Below are 18,434 nucleotides of genomic sequence, written 5' to 3' on the forward strand. Positions count from 1 at the left end.
GCTTCCTGATCAGTAACGCTATCTAACTGCAAGAGTTGTTTAGAGGATTATAAATTATAAAATGCCTCACCCTCTACAATGTCTGATAACAAAAGCCAAATCGTGGCCCCTGTATAGAATAATGTCTCTGGCACCTCTGTCCCAAGGATACAGCGGCTATATTCCACCAACACCAGTGTTAATGTAGATCTTTGGTATTTTGAGCAAATTCTGTCATTTTCCATTTTTCATCTATGCCTGGTTCGTTTACATATTTTCAGATTCTAAGATACAGATGAAGCAAATTACATAAATAGTTCTTTTAGACATATATTTTTAATATATCTTATGTAATATATATATATATATTTTCTCCTTAGTCACATATCACCCCAATTCTCCTTTGCCTTTCTACTCTCAATTTCCTCCATTATGCTGGCCCATTTTTAAGCTCTTGCTCCATATTTTAAATATGGACTCCCTACACATTCTGTACCCATGCATACCTTTGACCTTCCATTTTTTGAACCTCTTTTTTGTCTACCCACAATCCCCTGTTGCTTATGTGAACCCAAAGGATTCCCCCTCCCTCCCGCTTCCTTTTGCCCAAGTAGCCCCCACCACAGGCTTATTGTTTATTTCCAGTAATTCTGATTCTAGTTCCTTAGCCAAGTTAAGTTTCCTAAGAAACCTGGCTACAGATACCTCAGAAGAATCTACAGAAGGAATTCTGCAGATGCCTGGAAGAGTTATTAAGAATTTAACTGCACATATAGATAGCACTACACAGCTACCAGAGTTTCACTGTTTTGATTCTCCTAACAAGCTCAGAGTATGAGCAGGGCTCGTTTGTTATTCCTGTTTGAGGATGAGGAGGCCGAGGCCAGGAGCCTCCTGTGGGTTTGTGTTGGTACCGGAGGTAGAGCCCTGACTTCCACTTGAGTGCTTGGTCCACAGGGCTCTGCTCGCCCCCTCCTCAGTAACTGGGGAACGAGCACTCCATATTTACTCTGCTTATTTATACATATATGGCTTTCTATATCGGAGGAATGGGAGAAAAGGACGGGGGTGGGGTTGAGAACGGGTTGGAACCAGAGAGCTATAATTAATTCTTTCTCCCACACAACCCACTGAAATACCACATGTAATAAACAGTATCATCCGCAAAATGCCATGATTATACAGCGTTGCTTCATATTTGGGAGGAAGAGGGGGGTTGGTGCTAATTAACCAGGGGGGACGGAATGTTTACAACATACTATTACTGGTAATAGAATTATCTTCACCCTCCTAATCATAATGGAGATGCAGAGTTCCTCCCAGCTGTGCGTCTGGCCATCCCCTGTGAAGTAGGATGAAGTGAAGTTTGGGGGCCTGTTTCGAGTCCCGATGCCCTCTCCCACCCCCATGCCTACCCTACCCCAGGCACATGAGGAGCAGGGCGGTGGGGAGGGGGTAGCGGGTGCATCATCACACCAGGAAGGAAGCCACATTGTCGGCACTCCTCACCTGCTTGTCATCCCAAACTGTCCCTGGTCTTCTTGTGTGTGTTGCTGCCCAAATCCTCAAGGAAGAGGAGAGAGAATTTGTTTCAAAAAGTCAAAAGCGGCAAACACCCTTCCTGCCTCACTGACCCCTCCGACCACCCTCTAGCTGATTTCCCAGAGGCATCCGCTGCTTATTCAGCTGTTTTCTTGATGTGGAAATGCCTGATCCTGCTACCTTTGGAGATTAAAGGTCTTGAGAGCCAGAACAACCTTGGGGCTCACCTGGTCCAGGCCTGTCATGTGACAGAGAAGAAAACAGAGCCTCAGAAAAATGAAGGGATGGAACTGGGGCCATTAAAGGTTTGACCTCCACTCGCGCTGATCATTGCCTTCCTCTTCTCTTCATTGTACCCACATCTGTTTAGGGGCCGCTCCAGATGTGGTCTCAAAGAAGAAAAGAGGGCACAAGGCTCAGGGTACAGAAGACTTTTTTTTTTTTTTTTGTAACACTGGTGGTTGGCATAGTGACCAGTTAGCAGTCCCCTGGAAGCCCACATGGCATGAAGACAGAGCTCATGAGGAAGGTGGCTTGCAGAGTGAAGACGAGAGATGCAGTGGTGTGGGGCCCGGAAACACTCCAATAGTCTCTGCAGTTAGGTGGTGTTGAATCCCTCCATCGATTCTTGTCCGGGGACAGACAGTAACACTCTATGACATCTGTACTTGCTGTCACTCGGGAGAAAGAGCCAAGAGGACAAACTGTCATCCAGAATGAACTTACTTTTTTGTCCCATGAACCTGAGTAGGGTAAAAGAGAAGTGGGAATAGTGCCACCATCACGGTTGCCATCAGCCCAAAAAAACCACACGTCAGCTACCTTTATGGGAGCTTGTGGGTTGCACTAAAGATGAACTTCAGTTGGTGCTTGAAGTAATGAATGAGATCATGGCATTTTTTCTCAAGTCACAGTGATTAACCATTTCATTCAGTTTCTCTCCTTTAGAAGTAGCACAGTGAGAAAAATAAAATGAAGCATGGCCTTGGGAGATTAGAAAAGGTTTCTTACCCCAATAATTTTTGGATTACTTTCCCTACAGGGTCCTGAGGGCCCTGTGTCATGAAGATTCTTATGTGGGGCCGATCAGTCCTGGAGTAACACCCCTTCCTTGAGTCCAACCCTTCCAGCAAGCCCTCAGAGAGACCTTATACAGAGCTGGGGGTCTCCAACAGAGAATGAGCCATGTTCCAAATTTTCCCTGTAATAGGGTGATTTGGATCTCAGAACACAATTTCTGATAGATGCATGCAAAAAAACAGTACACAGGTTTCCAAGCCAGTGAGTAAATGTCCAGTTAGCCCTGTGTAACTGAGCCGGGAGTTAGGAGCCCTGCATCTAGTTTCAGCTCTGTCACTAGCTGCCTATGTGACTATAGGCAAGCCATTTAGTCCCCCCGCCTGATTTTTTTCGCTGGAAAACTGATGACCCCGTTATATTGAATAATGGAGAATTTTGTCACCATTGCAAATCCTTCCATGAGAAGTTATATTCCAGTTTGTAATTTGCAGCCCTAGAATGCATCTGCCCAATCAGGGGCAGAAGTGGACATGTCCCGCCCACCGTGCTGTCCACCAACTTTCAGGCGAGTGGGGACTCAGAGTAGGGCTGGAACCATAATTTTGGCCTCAGGGCAGCAGGAGAAATGGGAGGGGGCCCAGTTCTGGCTCTACCAGAGGCTGAGTCAGGTCATCTGCAGGGTCAGGAGACGGTGCAGGGGAAGGAGAATGGGTGGGTGAGAGGTCACTAGGGAAGGATGGGGGGGGGGGGTGCCACGGCGTACACAGGTGGGCTTTCTAACACATCGGGGACTCAGGGAGGAGCCTTTGACCGGGGCTAAGGGAGGTATCAGGGACAAACTTCAGGGTATTTGAGATCTTTGCTTGACTTTTACAACCTAGAACTTTGTAGCAACTCTTGGAATCTAACCAGAGGGGTGGATTTAAGTTCTGGATCCCCGTTTTGCAAAGGGGGCGTCCTCTTCATGACTGTTGCTACTGAAAAATCTTTGCCATCTAGATAGGTTGAAGATAAAGGGACCCTGGTTTAACTGCCCTGCTCGGGAAGCAGCTGTGACCCAATCCCTATATCCTGGAGCGGGGCAACACGCTAGGAGGTGCGGGTGCTAGTACGTGGAAGATGTGCTGAACAGCCATTCCATCCTCCCTGTGGCCTCCCTCCCATCTCCGTCTCCACTCTCCCTGCTCTTGCCCACCGTAGTGGGGTTTCTTCTGTCCCCAAGGCTTGGAGCCTCAGACACCAGTGTGGTCTTTTTGCCGGGCCATCTGCAAGAGCACATGGGAGGCAAATTAGACTGTTAGGCAGGGAGCAGAATATATGATCTGCTAGAATGGTTTGATGGAGAATCCCGTGCTCTCCGCAAGCTGCAGGAGGTATGCAGAGGCTTCGGCGAGCTGTGTTCTAATGGCGTCTGGTGTGAGCTCCCGGAGGTGGCACGTGAGGCTGGTGGCTCTTGTCCAGCCCTCTCGGTGCACAGATGAGGAATCTGAGACCCAGAAAGGTGAACTGACTTCTCGGAGATTACAGGGCCGGGCGGTGACAGAGGCAGGACCTTGACTCTACTACTTGTCATTGTTGAAGCTCCTCCTACACTTCTGGAGAAGGGGCATTGAACAGAGAGCCTCAAAAAGGCATTTTATTTTCATCGATAGGAAAGCACACCATCTCCCCAGTGATCCCACATTAGAAACATCAAGCCGGAGGCGCCTGGCTGGCTCAGTTGGAAGAACGTGTGACTCTTGATCTTGGCGTCGTGAGTTTGAGCCCCGCATTGGGTCTAAAAAAAATGAGACTACTAAAAAAATGAAATTAAAAAAATAATCAAACTATAGTCAATATTCTTTGCATATGTGGCCAGCAGAGATTCAGCACCTGTTTGCTTTCTTTGTTTTTCTTTTTTAGTTTTGGAAAGTTTTCATTTCAGTGCAGATTCCAACCAGATTTATCTCCCTGTCCTGACTTCCCTGTGATTTTCTTGTTTCTTATCTTCAGATGGATGGCATGCATCCCCACTCAGGCCTTGCCTTCATCTTCAAGTAGGAACTAGCCAATTTAAGCGTCTTTCTTTCTTTCTTTCTTTCTTTCTTTCAGATTTATTTATTTTGAGAGAGAGCAGCAAGCAGGGGAGGGGCAGAGAGAGAGGGAGAGAGAGAATCCCAAGCAGGCTCTGAGCTGTCAGTGCAGAGCCTGACACAGGGCTCGATCACGCAAACTTTGAGATCATGACCTGAGCCGAAATCAAGAGTTGGATGCTTAGCTGACTGAGCCACCCAGGAGCCCCCAGTTTGTTTTTCTAATGACTTCTGGATTTGGGCTGCAGCTGCCTCACTGGGTCCCTTGAGTCTGCCCCTGACGTGGGCAACAACATTTCATTCACTTGCTAGAATAAGCATTTGGGGAGGTAGTAGGAAATATGGTAGGTGGTGGAGTCACATTTTAATATACTATCTGATACATGGTCAGGACAGCATCCTGGCAGGAACCCAAGCCTTCTGGCTCCTCTTTCCAGTTTATGGTAATGAACTTTTCCCTATAACCACAAATGTCCTAGGAAGGTAACTTGTCTTCACTGGGTTTGTTAGACACCTCTGGGCCTCGGCCTGTGAGATTAGTTTCACACCTGTTTTCCGGGTATGTGTCTTTGCCATTTCTTGGAAGATGGTTTATAGATGTCATTCTGTTAAGTTCCTTTGCCTGTACATTGAACCACATTAAAGGGAGAGTCAGATGACTTCTGTCCTGCTGATAATCAAGGGCATATCTACACCACTATGAATCCTTTTCTTCCTTCTTGCCCCAGAGCTCTTCTGTTTTACTTTTCTTTTTAAAGTTATGTATTACTTTGGGTCTTGGGATTTTCATTACTGTGCTGTATTTGAAAATAAATGTGCAGGTATTCTCTGTTGGAAAGGAAAACTTAGTGGGCAACAAAGTGCATTTGCAGGAACTTTAAAAACAGTCTCCTCTATGTTAAACTCTGTGTTGGCTTCTGGGAACAGAGAGATAATTAGAAGCTGGTGTTTGTTCCCAAGAAGTCTGTGGTCAAGTCTAAGCTACAGGCGTGAACACAGATAGCTGTAACATGACATTGTAAGTGCCATAGGCTGTCATTGACTCACTGGTAGGGATTCTCCTGCTCACTGGCCACTCTGATATGCACAGAGTTCTAAAGTTTTGGACCAAGCTTGGTAGAGTTCACTGCCTCTTTTTTTTGTTTGTTTTTTTTGACTTCCATCTATTCACCAGTTGACAAGAACAAATATATGTCCAAATTAAGACTGAATTTCAGGGGCGCCTATGTGGCTCAGTCGGATGAGTGTCCGACTTCGGCTCAGGTCATGATCTCGTGGCTCCTGAGTTTGAGCCCCGCATTGGGCTCTGTGCTAACAGCTTGGAACCTGGAGCCTGCTTCAGATTCTGTGTCTCCCTCTTTCTCTGCCCTTCCGCTCATGCTCTGGCTCTCTCTCTCAAAAATAAAGAAACATTTTTAAAAATTTTAATAAAAATATTTTTAAAAAAGACAATTTCAGAAGTACAGGGATGAGTCTCAGAAGCCCTTGCCTCTGGCTTGTTCTTTCAAACAAATCTGCATGTTCCTGCCTTATCCCACTGCTTCAACTAGAGCCCTGGGATGCACATGTTGCCTTAGCTTGGATCAGTTATGCCCTTCCTTTTCCCTCCTTTCTCCTCTTCTTTCCAAGCTGGGAATATACCCACCCATGCCCAGAATAAGGCAGCTGGCAGCTCTACATCGGACATGATCTTTCATGCAATTCTGAGACGTTGAAGTTCTCTTGTAAAGTGAGGGCCTGCAGAACACTCTCACAAAGAAAGCCACAGCACCTCTTCCTTGGGATTGGAAGAGGATGATCAAGGAGGCTTCGGGAGAAAGGAGCCCTTGACCTGGGCCTTGAGGTGTGAGTAGTAAAGTGAGGAAGGTATTCGAATCACTGGTAGGACAGCCCAGAAGCACAGAGTGTGAGGACATGGTGTGGCACGTCATTGCCTCTGGCTTGTCCTCTCTGCCGCAGCTTTGACGGTGACCAGTTGTCCTGATGTCCTCTTTTTCTTGTACTCTCTAAAACCTTCTCCAAAGGTCCGAGGACCTCTTCCTCCTGAAAGACCTCCCAGGTGTACTATTAGGGAAAACAAGAGAGGAAGCCAGTGACCATTAACAATCCAAATTTCAAATGGCTCATTGATCACTTAGGGTAGCTATAGACTGGGAGCCCACCCCTCCCAATTCTAGCTGATGCCAAAGAATCATTTCCAAAACGTTAAAGACATGCCTCTCTTACAAAATCAAATGAACATGTTTCAGCAATTTATCCATCTATTAATGAGGGAACCAGTAAGATTCCAAACTGGTTCAAAGACAATTAAAGAACAGTTTATATACTCCATGGGGAAAGGCATTTAAAATATACTAGAATAAGATATAAGGTTGCCAGGTAAGATACGGAGTTGGTGCACGGACCGCAGGGCAATAAATAGTACACACTGGGCTTATCTTTTCTCTAGGCCAGAAAGTATTTGCATCTATAGGACGATACTCACTTGCTTTACTATTGGATAGAATCATTTGCTTTGCCATTGGTTTTCTAGACGTTAACATCTGCCCTACCTTGCTAATCAATAGCAAGTCGAACCCAGTAGGTGCACACCCCTAAAGAATCCCAACAACCCCAGGCAGCTGGACACCTGCCTTTCAGCACTCCCGTAGAAGGACCCACGTTTGTTCGGTTTCCAAACCTTGAACAGTTTTTTCCTCATACCAGGAAAGGTGGCCTTAGGAATATCCCCAGTTTTGCCCTTTTTTTTCTTCACTGATAAACACACATCGAGCATATTCAACCTACAAGGTATCCCATGCCAGGGCAGTCTAGGAGGCGCGAACACGAGGCTTAGCTTCTGCCCTTCAGGACCTCAGCACATTAACAGGCTCTACAAGAAAGGGCTGGAAAGAATAGTGGCACAGACAATAGATATTATTAAAGTTCTAGAGCGAGAAGAATCCGTTCTGGCCTGGAGGGGCACGGAGGCTTCTCCAGGAGGTTCATAATGCGTGTGTGTTTAGCTAAGCTGGTTTTCCCCTTGTCTGGCACGTGGGTGTCTGCCTGTCTGCACGTGTGGGTGTGGGTTCCCTTCTTTGCTTGTTCTGTGGAGCTGGGAGTTGGGCTTTTCGGCAATTCATCTTCTCCTCCCTCCCCGTGCCTGTCATTACCGCTCACAATTCACCTGTCATGTTGGGCGCTGCATCACGCCGGAGATCAATGCTGTGCTCTGTGACTGTAGGCCCATGCCGCCGGCAGCCTGGGATCAAGCGTGTGAGTGCTCCTGTGTACAGGCAAACCCAGCAAGGGGAGGACAAGACAGGTGAAAAAAAAAAACGGGAGGAAAGGGAATTTATGAGCAGTTGCCTGGAGACAGGGAGACAGATGTGAAGTGAGCAGGACGGACAGACTCGAGACAAGTGTCACAACCTTAGCTAGTTTGGGCCTGTAATTATCCGAGTTCCAACCAACCTGTTATTATAGGCACTTAGCAGTGACAAGGGGAGGCCTGAGGCCTGCGTGTTGACAGCCACTGCAGATCTGGAGAGGGTTCTGGGTTATAGGCAAAAGAGGAGTAGAATGAGAAGCAGGAATCCTTAGTTTCTTTTGTTTTTTATTTAACCCCTATAAAGAGGAACCTACTACCTTAGGCAGAACTCTGTCAGTGTTGTTTTATGTAATCCTGTGGAGGCAGTCTCCAGCGGGGAGCGTTCTCCATGTGGCCGGTAGAAATTGCATTTGCCCTTGGCTTGTGCCTGTTGGAAAGCTTCTCACACGTGTGTGCTGCGTAGGGCACTGTCTGAGCCGGCATCGTCCAGTAGAAATACAATATGAGGCACATATGTAACTTTTCATGATTTCTAGTTGCTGTGATAAGGTCTGAAAGCAAATGGGTGAAATGAGTTTTAATATATTTTACTTAACTCAACATATCTAAAATCTATTCAGTATGTAATCAGAATAAGAGGTATTGGGGGGCGCCTGGGTGGCTCAGTCGGTTAAGCATCTGACTTCAGCTCAAGTCATGATCTCGCGGTCTGTGGGTTCGAGCCCCATGGTGGGCTTTGTGCTGACAGCTCAGGGCCTAGAGTCTGCTTTGGATTCTGTGTGTCTCTCTCTCTGCCCCTCCCTCACTCGTGCTCTGTCTCTCAAAATTAAATATTAGAGAAAAATAAAAATAAAACAATAAGAGATATTGGTGAGATATCTCACACTCTTCTTCATGCTTTACAGCATATCTCCATTTGGATTAGTCACGTTCAAGGGCTCAGGGGCCCCACGCAGCTCGTGGCAGGTGTATTGGGCAGCAGAAACCTCGGCAGTACAGCCCGTGGGCTTGTAGCCTGTAACATCAGAGCCATGGTTCAGCCAGGCTTTACAGTCAGCTTTTTTTTAATGTTTTTATTTATTTTTGAGACAGAGAGAGAGACAGAGCATGAGCAGGGGAGGGGCAGAGAGAGAGGGAGACACAGAATCGGAAGCAGGCTCCAGGCTCTGAGCTGTCAGCACAGAGCCCGACGCGGGGCTCGAACTCATGAACTGTGAGATCAAGACCTGAGCTGAAGTAGGACGCTTAACCTACTAAGCCACCCAGGCGCCCTTATAGTCAGCTTTAAAATGACTTTTAAGTGTGTGTAAGTAAAATTCTGACACCTGCTACAACAGGAATGAACCTTGAAAACCTTATGCTAAGTGAATGAGCCGGACACAAAAGAACAGATATTGCATGATCCCACTTAGGTGAGCTATCTAGAGTACTCACTTCAAGGAGACAGGAAGTAGAACAGTGGTTGTCAGGGACTCAGGAAGGGCAAATGGGGAGTTAGAGCTTAATGGGGATGGAGTGTGTGGTTGGGAAGATAAAAGAGATCTAGAAATGGGTGGTGGTGATGATTGCCCAAAAATGTGGATATACTTGCCACAGATCTGCACATTTAAAAGTGATTGAGATAGTAAGCTTTGTGTCTATGTTACACCAAAAGCAAAGTGGGAGGGGACGTGTCAGGGGTGGACTTCTGGTCCCAGGAGAGGAGGAGAGACACGTGGAGCAGAGCCTTGACCCAGTTAGCTTTGCGCACATGGATGAGAATGGCAGAGCCGCCTGGCTGAGCTCAGCCCAGATTAGAGTTGGCACCCAGCCAATAACTCTCTCTCCTCTCTCCCTTTCTTTCTTTCTTTCTTTCTTTCTTTCTTTCTTTCTTTCTTTCTTCTTTTCTTTCCTTTCTTTTCTTTTCTTTTCTTTTCTTTCTTTCTTTCTTTCTTTCTTTGGTTCTTTCTTTTTCTTTCTCCCTTCCTTTCCTTCCTTTCCTTCCTTCTTTCCTTCCTTTCCTCCTTCCTTCCTTCTTTCTTTCTTTCTCTCCCTTCCTTTCCTTCCTTCTTTCTTTCCTTCCTTTCCTCCTTCCTTCTTTCTCTCTCTTTCTTTCTTTCTTTCTTTCTTTCTCTTTCTCCCTTCCTTTCCTTCCTTTCCTCCTTCCTTCTCTCTCTCTCTCTTTCTTTCTCTTTCTTTCTTTCTTTCTTTCTTTCTTTTTCTCCCTTCCTTTCCTTCCTTTCCTTCCTTCTTTCCTTCCTTTCCTCTTTCTTTCTTTCTTTCTTTCTTTCTTTCTTTCTTTCTTTTTCTCCTTTCCTTTCCTTCCTTTCCTTCCTTCTTTCCCTTTCTTTCTTTCTTTCTTTCTTAAAAGGAAAGTGTGAATGCTTCAAAAGTCTGCATGTTTGATAGTCTGAAATATGTGGTGTTGTATAAGCACTGCTTCTTTGCTGTTACAAGAATCCCTCTGCCTGCATCCTTCGCATCTCTGTGCTCCTGGAGCCAAGCCAGTGGTTTGGGAGGTGACTGTAATGTGGGAGGAGACAGTGGTTGGCCTGGTTCCTGCAGGGTGAGGGAACACTGGCCCCTTCTCGGGGACAGGGCTTGCCTCCATTAGGAGCATTAGGGTAAGTGAGGGTGACCACACTGGGGTCTGTGTCATACCCCTCCCCCACCTCTGAACACACAGGTGCTAATTACAGAGCTTAGAACTAGAGGGACCCCAACCCAGTCCTCACCCCCTCTGCAGATGAGGGGGCAGGCCCAAAGGGAGGATTGCACAAGGTCACACAGTGAGGAAGCCAATCAGGGTAAAGTCCCAACCTGAACCCAAGTCCACCGATGGCACATTCACTGCTGGTGTGTGCGGTGCTGGGGAAAGGCGGTGAGGGGCCTTAGCTGGGGTAAGGAAAGAAGAGAGCCAGGAAAGGAACACATGCGCAAACCCTTCCAACTGGCGGTAGACTCACCGTGGAACCTCGATCATGTTTCTGCTTCAAGATCATCGGGTCTCCTCCCTCCAGCCCTCACACATTCTTGCCTTCTGCTGAGGGGAACCATGTTCTTTCCCCCAAACACCTGCATTTTCCTTCCTCCAGAAGCCCCTGTCAGTCTTCCCCAGATCATTACCTCCCCTGACACTCAAGCACGGCTGCTGACACAGTTGACTGTACGTGTGGATGAGGACGTGTGTGTGCCACCTTGCACGCGGGGGCATCTTAGAGTCAGCAGCAGCCCCTCATTCCCTGTGCACCTCCACAGGGTCTCTCCCTGGGCTTAGGACAAAACATGCTCTCACTGCACGTTTGTTGCCTGATGAATGAAAAGCATGGCTGGCCTCAAACTTAGATAATGGTCTGGGAAAACAGCGATGAGGGGGAGAAGACATCCACGCATGTGGCCACACCCCAGCCATTGGGGGACAGGCCGCAAAGGAATCCTTTCTCAGAGCTGAGGTCTCTTGGGCCTCTCCTGCCCTTTGTGAACAGAGAACATTCACGCAAAGCGAGCCAGGAGTGGGAGCTCGCTGGGGATTCACTACTCACTTGCTGTTTTATGCCTTCCTGGCTGTTCATGGAGACAAACCTGTGTGAGCGTTCAAGGCCAAAGCAAGAGGCAGTGAGAAAGGTGCTCCATTCCTGGCCTTCCTTGGGCTCCCCAGAGCGGCCTGTGGAACAGTGACTCTGGCTGGGCCGGCTGTGGGTTAGGGCAGAAATAGCAGGAGTTTGCTGTCCTAGGGACCTGGCTGGACTTCCATGCTGTGTGATCCTGGAAATTGACTTTGCCTTCCCTGAACCTCAGTGTTCTTGCCTGCAGATGGGCACGACAGGGCTTTTCTGTGATTTAGTCCATTAACATGTCAAGGGCCTTTTCCAGTGCTGGGCACAGTTGTAGGTGCTCGTAGCAGAATTGAGAAAGATGTCAGAGCTTCCATCCACCCATTGGGAGGGGCACAGCCCTACAGAGAGGGGCCTGGTTATTATTCACCCTCCTGTGATAGGGAAGAGCCCATGTTGTCATTGGAATCCTGCCTCGGTCACTTGTTGACTGTGATCTTGGGCCAGCTGCTCACTCTCTGTGTCTGTTTTCTCCTTTGTGAAATGGGAATGATCATGGGACCTATCTCATGGAGTCGTGAAAGGCTGAGTGAGAACATCTACACCTGAGACCTCATTCCATGCCTAGAGCAGAGACAGCCTTCCATAGAACGTCCTCTGCCCTGACAGCCCAGTCCCCTAATCCTTGAGGAAGAGGAGGTCATGAGTTTCTCGAGAAGGAGGACCAAAAATTCTCCCTAGAAAATGCAGCCCCTCCCCTAGTTCGTCCTTTCTAGCTGCGGTATGTCATTGGAGCTCGTGGCCACCCTAGGAGATAAGAAGGTGTTCTGTTCACTGCACTGGTTTCTCAAAGCTGTTGTAACAATCTACCGCAGACTGGGGGACTTAAAACCACAGGGGTTTATTGTCTCATACTTCTGGAGGCCAGAAGTCCAAAATCAAGTTGTGGGCAAGGCCGTGCTCGCTCCCTTACAAGGCTCCAGGGGAGGCTCCTTCCTTGCCTCTAGCAGCTTCTGGTGGCTTTGGGCAGTCCTTGGGTGGGGGCTGCATTACTCAGGTCTCTGCCTGTCTCTGCACATGACCTTTCCTCTGGCTCTGTACGTCCATCTTCCTGTCCTTTGTCTTCTAAAGACACCGGTCAATGGACTTAGGGCCAACTCTAAATCCAGGATGATCTCTTGAGATCCTTAATTGCATCTGCAAAGACCCTATTTCAGAATAAGGTCAGATTCCCAGGTACCACAGGTTGGAGCTTGGACACAGTTGAACCCACTACACCCATTTTACATATAAGGAAGTTGGGGTGCCTGTCTTTTCCCAGGTCAGATGGCAGCTTAGCAACACAGCTGGGTCTAGAACCCAGGTCTCCTGTGCCTGGTCCAATGCTGTGTCCAGTACTCTGAACCACCCCTCTGGTCAGCACCCGGGACCCCTAGGGCAAGGCCCAGGAGCAAAGTTCCCCTCTGTGGCCTCCCCTGCAGCATAGGGGAGCATGGTGCTTCTGCTTCGGGCTTTCCAACCCTGCCTCCCTGGGCAGCACAGACTGTGTGTCCTGCCCAGACAGCTGCCTCCTGGTAATTCCTTGCAATGGAAATAAACTTGTTTCTGTGACGCTCCCTGGTCCCACCGGGACACTTGTGGACAGTCGCATCTGGAGACCTCAGATCCTAACCCTGTGGTGGGAATTTGGACATGGGAATTGCAGCTCCTCTAACCGGTCCCGTTAGAGCAACGGGGACTTTGGGCGGCTTGCTTCATCCCCACGGGCAGCCAGACACCTGTGTCCAGGCTAGGCCAAGCCAGGGCAGTTCCACGGACCACACGTTCCTGGTTCAGAGGAGGAACCTCACCACTCTGAAGGCCCTGCCCCAAGTCCAGAGACAAGGTCATGATCAATCTATATATCTTACCTTGACCGTACCTGACCTTGACCGTGGAGCCCATTTCCCCAAACATAGAATGAGAAAAACACACTCCCTGTCTATCTTGCAGGCTGAGAATCAAATGAACTCAATTCTATAAAGGTTCTTTAATGCAAGTGTGAAGGTTAATTATATTCTTATCCCCCCGTTCCCCCCGACCCACACATTAAAACTCAGACTCTGGAGAAACCAGACTCCTTCACCAGGAGTGGTTCCTCCCCCTGCCCAGAGGCAAGGGCAACCACTGGAGACCTTTCAGGCTCTACCCTCGGGCCTGGGGTCTAGCCTAAAGGAGGAGCCACTCACCTAAGGTCTCCTTCTGTCACTGCATGGATACCCCTGGGTCTCTTTGGAGAGGGGATTGGGCTTCCTGGTGTCATGAAGCAGCTGTGACAGGCTGTACAGATAGATTTCCATTTTAATGGATGTGTCAGGACGTCAAATGTCTATGTTGCATTCAGTCCTCATTAAAATGGAAGCCCATTGCCACCAGGGAACAGAGGAGGTGTGCTGCATTATTTATTGTTTTTTATCTGTTTTCCTAAAACTGGGCTGTTTGGGTTCAAATGGCAGATAAAATTGCCACCCACCTCTCTCCACCCTGTCATTTTCCAGCTCACATCTGTTCCCTGCACATTGTATGTTAAATGTTACGTTACCAGAGTGTCAGAAGCCCTGAGTGGTACCCTCTGAAATCTGATTTGTCTAGCTCCCTGGCAATTTGTAAGGGTTATTTCTGCTCTGTCCTTTCTCAGCAAGGTCCCTGGCTCTGGTTTCCATCTTTCTGCTTTCTGACCTCTTCTCCATCTTGTGCCCTGTGACGCTCCTGCCCTAAGCTGTCAGGAGGTTCCTGCCTCTCTCCATCCATTACCCTATTCCCTGCCTTCTGTCTTGATCTTGTACTTGACCAAGCCCCTGATCCTCTGTCCTAGATTGCATCAGAGTTGGATGTAAAAATGGAAACATACCCCACTCATGAATCCTAAGGACTTGTAACAGAATTAAACAAACACTAATTCATCCCCCACCACTTAGAGATCTATGTCTAAGCCTACTAAGATTATTGATGATTGCACTGATATTCTTACGTAATTACCTTACAAATATACTGAGTCAAAAGGACTGTGTTTCCATGTTTCCATAACATTGACCAACTCCTGGAAAAACAGATTAGTTGAAGTGTACATAGTAGTATGCTTGAAATTTTCACTTAACAAAATGCATCGTTTTCTAGTGAGAACGAGAGGGGAGCAGTTTGCGAGGGCAGATGTGAAAACTGTTGGGTTTTATAATGCTGGACCTTCCTTCGAATGTCATTTGTGAAGATTAAAATCTTACAGTGAATGCCACATGACTTGAATTCTGAAGTTAAAGTGGGATTTTGCTACCATTTATACATTTCTAGAATTCACACCCCTGGGCTGTATGAACTAATAGAGTTGATAGCCAGTTTCTCTATAATGAATTAAGAAAGAAAACGAAGTGTGTTGAATGAGGCAGGGAAAAGGAGGGACCATGATTCTGTCACCTCCAGTTCCTTGGTTCTCCCAGGCACACCTATTGGTTTACGCCTTGTCTAGTGTGCCTTTGAGCTACAATGGCAGAGTTGAGTGACAGTAGAAACAAAAACTATGGCCTGCAAAGCTTAAAATATATACTGTCTGGCCCTTTGAAGAAGAAGTTTGCCTGTCTCTGCTCTAAGCTGTTGGGTACTTCTGTGCTGTTCAGCACCAATGGGTGAACTTCTTTGTCACGAGGATCCCTGAAATGCTTAACTTGAGAGGATTGGAAAGGCTGCCCTGCTTGATGTTTGAACCCACCAAATAAGACCAAAACAAACAAAAACCAAAGAAATGGTACGCATAGTCTGGAACACAGCAGAATATACAGTCCAGTGTCACATAATTACGTTAACTAAGATGATTCTTTTCTTTAACATGGCTATTTATTTTGAGAGAGAGAGAGAGATGCGCGAGCATGAGCGCAGGGGGGTGGGGCAGAGAGAGAGGGAGAGAAAGAATCCCAAACAGGCTTTGTGCTGTCAGCACAGAGCCCGACACAGGGCCCGATCTTAGGAACTGTGAGATCACAACCTGAGCCGAAATCAAGAGTCAGGCACTTAACTGACAGAGCCGCCCAGGCGCCCCACCAAAATTATTCTTTGTAGAGTATTTACTACCAGGTCTTCTCTCATTTTGTGTATTCCCCTTAGGAATGAAAATAACACCATTAACAGCAGCAGGCAGGCATTAGTAGCAGGCGTCCTCAACATTTATTGAATGCTTACGATACACTTAGAATATCTCACATACCTTTAAACGACCTTGGGAAGTGAGTGGTAGTACGGATCCACTTCACAGAAGAGGAAACTGGGGTACTGGGAAGGAGAGTAAATTTTCCATGTCACGTGACCAGAAGCATCAGAGCTGGTTAGAACCCAATCAGTGCCCCAAGCTGCACCATGGCTCACCACTGTCTTTGAGGAGACATCTTTTTTTTTTTTTTTTTCCAAGTGTTGAAATAGTTTGGCTAGATTTCGCAGAATCATGGAACGTTAGGACAAAAAACGCTGGTATTCGCATAGCCCAGCAGATCTCATTTTGTCAGTAGGAATGAATATTCATAGGATACTTTGAAGCTGAGGACGCACATTTCATGTAGATTCTCTTACTTGGTGCTCCTGCAGCCCTGTGATTAGGAGGCTACCTTTTCAGAAGAGGATTGGAGGACCGGGGGGTGGGGGGGGGGGTGGGGGGGGGCATGTGTATTACTAGGAAGAGCCACCTGGGCCTCGTCTTGCGTTTTCTGACTCTGAGGGTCCTTATGTTTCCAAAAGGCCACATGCCCCAAGCCTATTGATTTGTTTTGTTTCACAGTCACCTAGCTAGCCGAAGCCACCAGGGCTAGAGCAGGGTGGAAATATGGTGAGGCCAGAATGTCTGGGCAAGACCGAGAAGCTGAGAAAAAATGTCTGATCACCTCCCTAGGGGAGGATGAGCAAATACGAGGTCTCCAGAGGCTGAGGGGTAGCTGGTTTCTAGTGATAGCTGTGTATTCATTCATTCCACGTTTATAGAATACACCGTGCCAAGCATCATATCAGAGCAGTGGTTCTCGAACTGGATGGCTTGTTATAACAGAGACTGCTGAGCTCCATCCAGGAGGCCTGGGGCCAGGCCCAAGAATTTGCATTTTTATCAAGTTCTTGACTTGTTCTGGCTGCTGTCAGGGACCACACTTAGAGAGCCACAGGATGCGAGGCAGGAGACACAGAACTGGTTGTGGTTCCTGCCCTGGATGGAGCTTACCGAGTGAGTAGGTAGATGAATGAGTCTTATCAGGGAGGGGAGAAGAGACTGGGAGGAAAGGGACCATTGCAGTGCAGCTTGGGAAGGACTATAGCCAAGGTAAGTATGGGAGGCGTAGGAAGCAAAGACAAGAAGCCCACTCAGTGTGGCTGGGCACAGGAGGCTTTGCAGAGGAGGTGGCCGTGGGTGGGCTCTATTGGTGATATCCAGGCAGAAGGGGGATGCAATTCTATGCCCAAGGGGCAGCAGGTGAAAAGGCCCAGGGGTAGGAGAGCAGGAGGGGGGAGAGAGTCCAGGACAAGGTGAGGGATTCCCCACTGATGCGTGTGGCGGGCCTGAGAGACGGATTCCCGGGCAGGAGATAGAGTGGGCTGAGGGAAATAGAGCCAGGCTGGAGAGTCTCCCAGGAGCCAGCTCACAGAAGGCCAAGCATGGCACACGGAAACTCTGGGATTTCATTCCGAGGGCAACCGGGAGCCACCGAAGAATTTTATGCCGAGCCATGGCAAGATCAAGCGTGTGTTGGAAAAAGATGCAGAGACTCTCAGATTGGAATCTGGCCACCACGTAGCACTGCCACAAGCAGTGACAGAACCTGTGAGGGACGTGGACCCAAACTACTGCAGGCATCTGGCAAGAGGAAGGGGAGACAAACTTTTCTGAGCTCCATTTTATGTGGGACCCTCGCTCCCCCTGTTTTAGCCACATTTTAACATTGGAAGACCGTTTTTGAGTGTCTCAGGAAGACGGAATGTTTGTTGTGATCTTGTTTCGCTGTGTGACCTCGGGCAAGTTACTTTAACCTGCGTTGCTGTTTCCTCTTCTGGGAAATGAGGGTGAGAGCCGGTTGTTGTAAGGATTATATGGGATAGTGTGGGCTAAATACATCTGGGCACACTGGAAGGGTCCTAACAGGTTTGGTATTTGTATTAAGTTACTTTAGCTAGCATTTTCTGCGCTCCTAGGAGAGAGGATAGGTTGGATATTACCGTTTCACCTCTGGTCTCTGTGACTAGCCCGTTTCCTTCAAGAAGGAGAACAAGTCTCTAGTACACAAACGGAAGTGCTTGTCCTCTTTGGCTGTCTCCGTCTTTTTCTTTTTTTTCTTTAGAAGTAATTTCATGGCTCATGCACTTGAGATTCCATCAGGAAAGCAGGGCCTCTCTATCAGGCAGATGATCGCCCCTGCTGGGCGTTCATTGGCAAATCACTGTTCTGTTAATTAACACAATGTGGGATCTGAGCGCTTGAGTCCTTTCAGATTCATCCATTCTCACTTGGGGTTTGAGTTGTGGCCTCTGGCCTCTTCTGAGCCCTGGGGACTCCTGTGCCTTGGAACCCCCTTTGTCCTTGCTCCTGTCCTGGGCCCAGCAGCCGGGAGGATGTGGGCCATGCCCCTCCTCCACGCTCACCTGTTGTGTGCACCTTGTTCCACTGCTTCCTTCTTGGCTGGACATCCTCATCGTCTCCTTTCTGGAAAACCTCCTCATTTCTCCCCAGGGCACAAAGGGACATACATTTCGTTTCAGTTCCAAGCCCTTTGCTTTGACGGGCCTCCGTGGTCTTCAGCCCTGCGCCTGGGTCTGTGCCGCACGCCTCTCCGCACCACGGCCGACGGCCCAGAAATACCGCTGCTCTGCTGATGTAGATGCAGCCAAAGCCCCTAAACAGATGCGTTCACGAGCCAGGTCTCCAGCTCTGTCTTTTTATTATCCTCACTGCTTCCCTTGAGACTGTGTCCTTGGGCA

At 48.0% G+C, this 18,434-nt stretch overlaps 1 protein-coding gene across 1 annotated transcript in view; it reads left to right on the top strand.

The window, feature by feature from the left end:
- Positions 1 to 18,434, top strand: part of TMEM178B (transmembrane protein 178B) — a 357,133-nt gene that overhangs the window by 281,138 nt on the left and 57,561 nt on the right. The gene's annotated exons all lie outside the window — the stretch shown is intronic.

The sequence above is a fragment of the Panthera onca genome, chromosome A2, assembly GCF_046562875.1.
Source record: "Panthera onca isolate mPanOnc1 chromosome A2, mPanOnc1 haplotype 2, whole genome shotgun sequence".
Lineage (NCBI taxonomy): Eukaryota > Metazoa > Chordata > Mammalia > Carnivora > Felidae > Panthera > Panthera onca.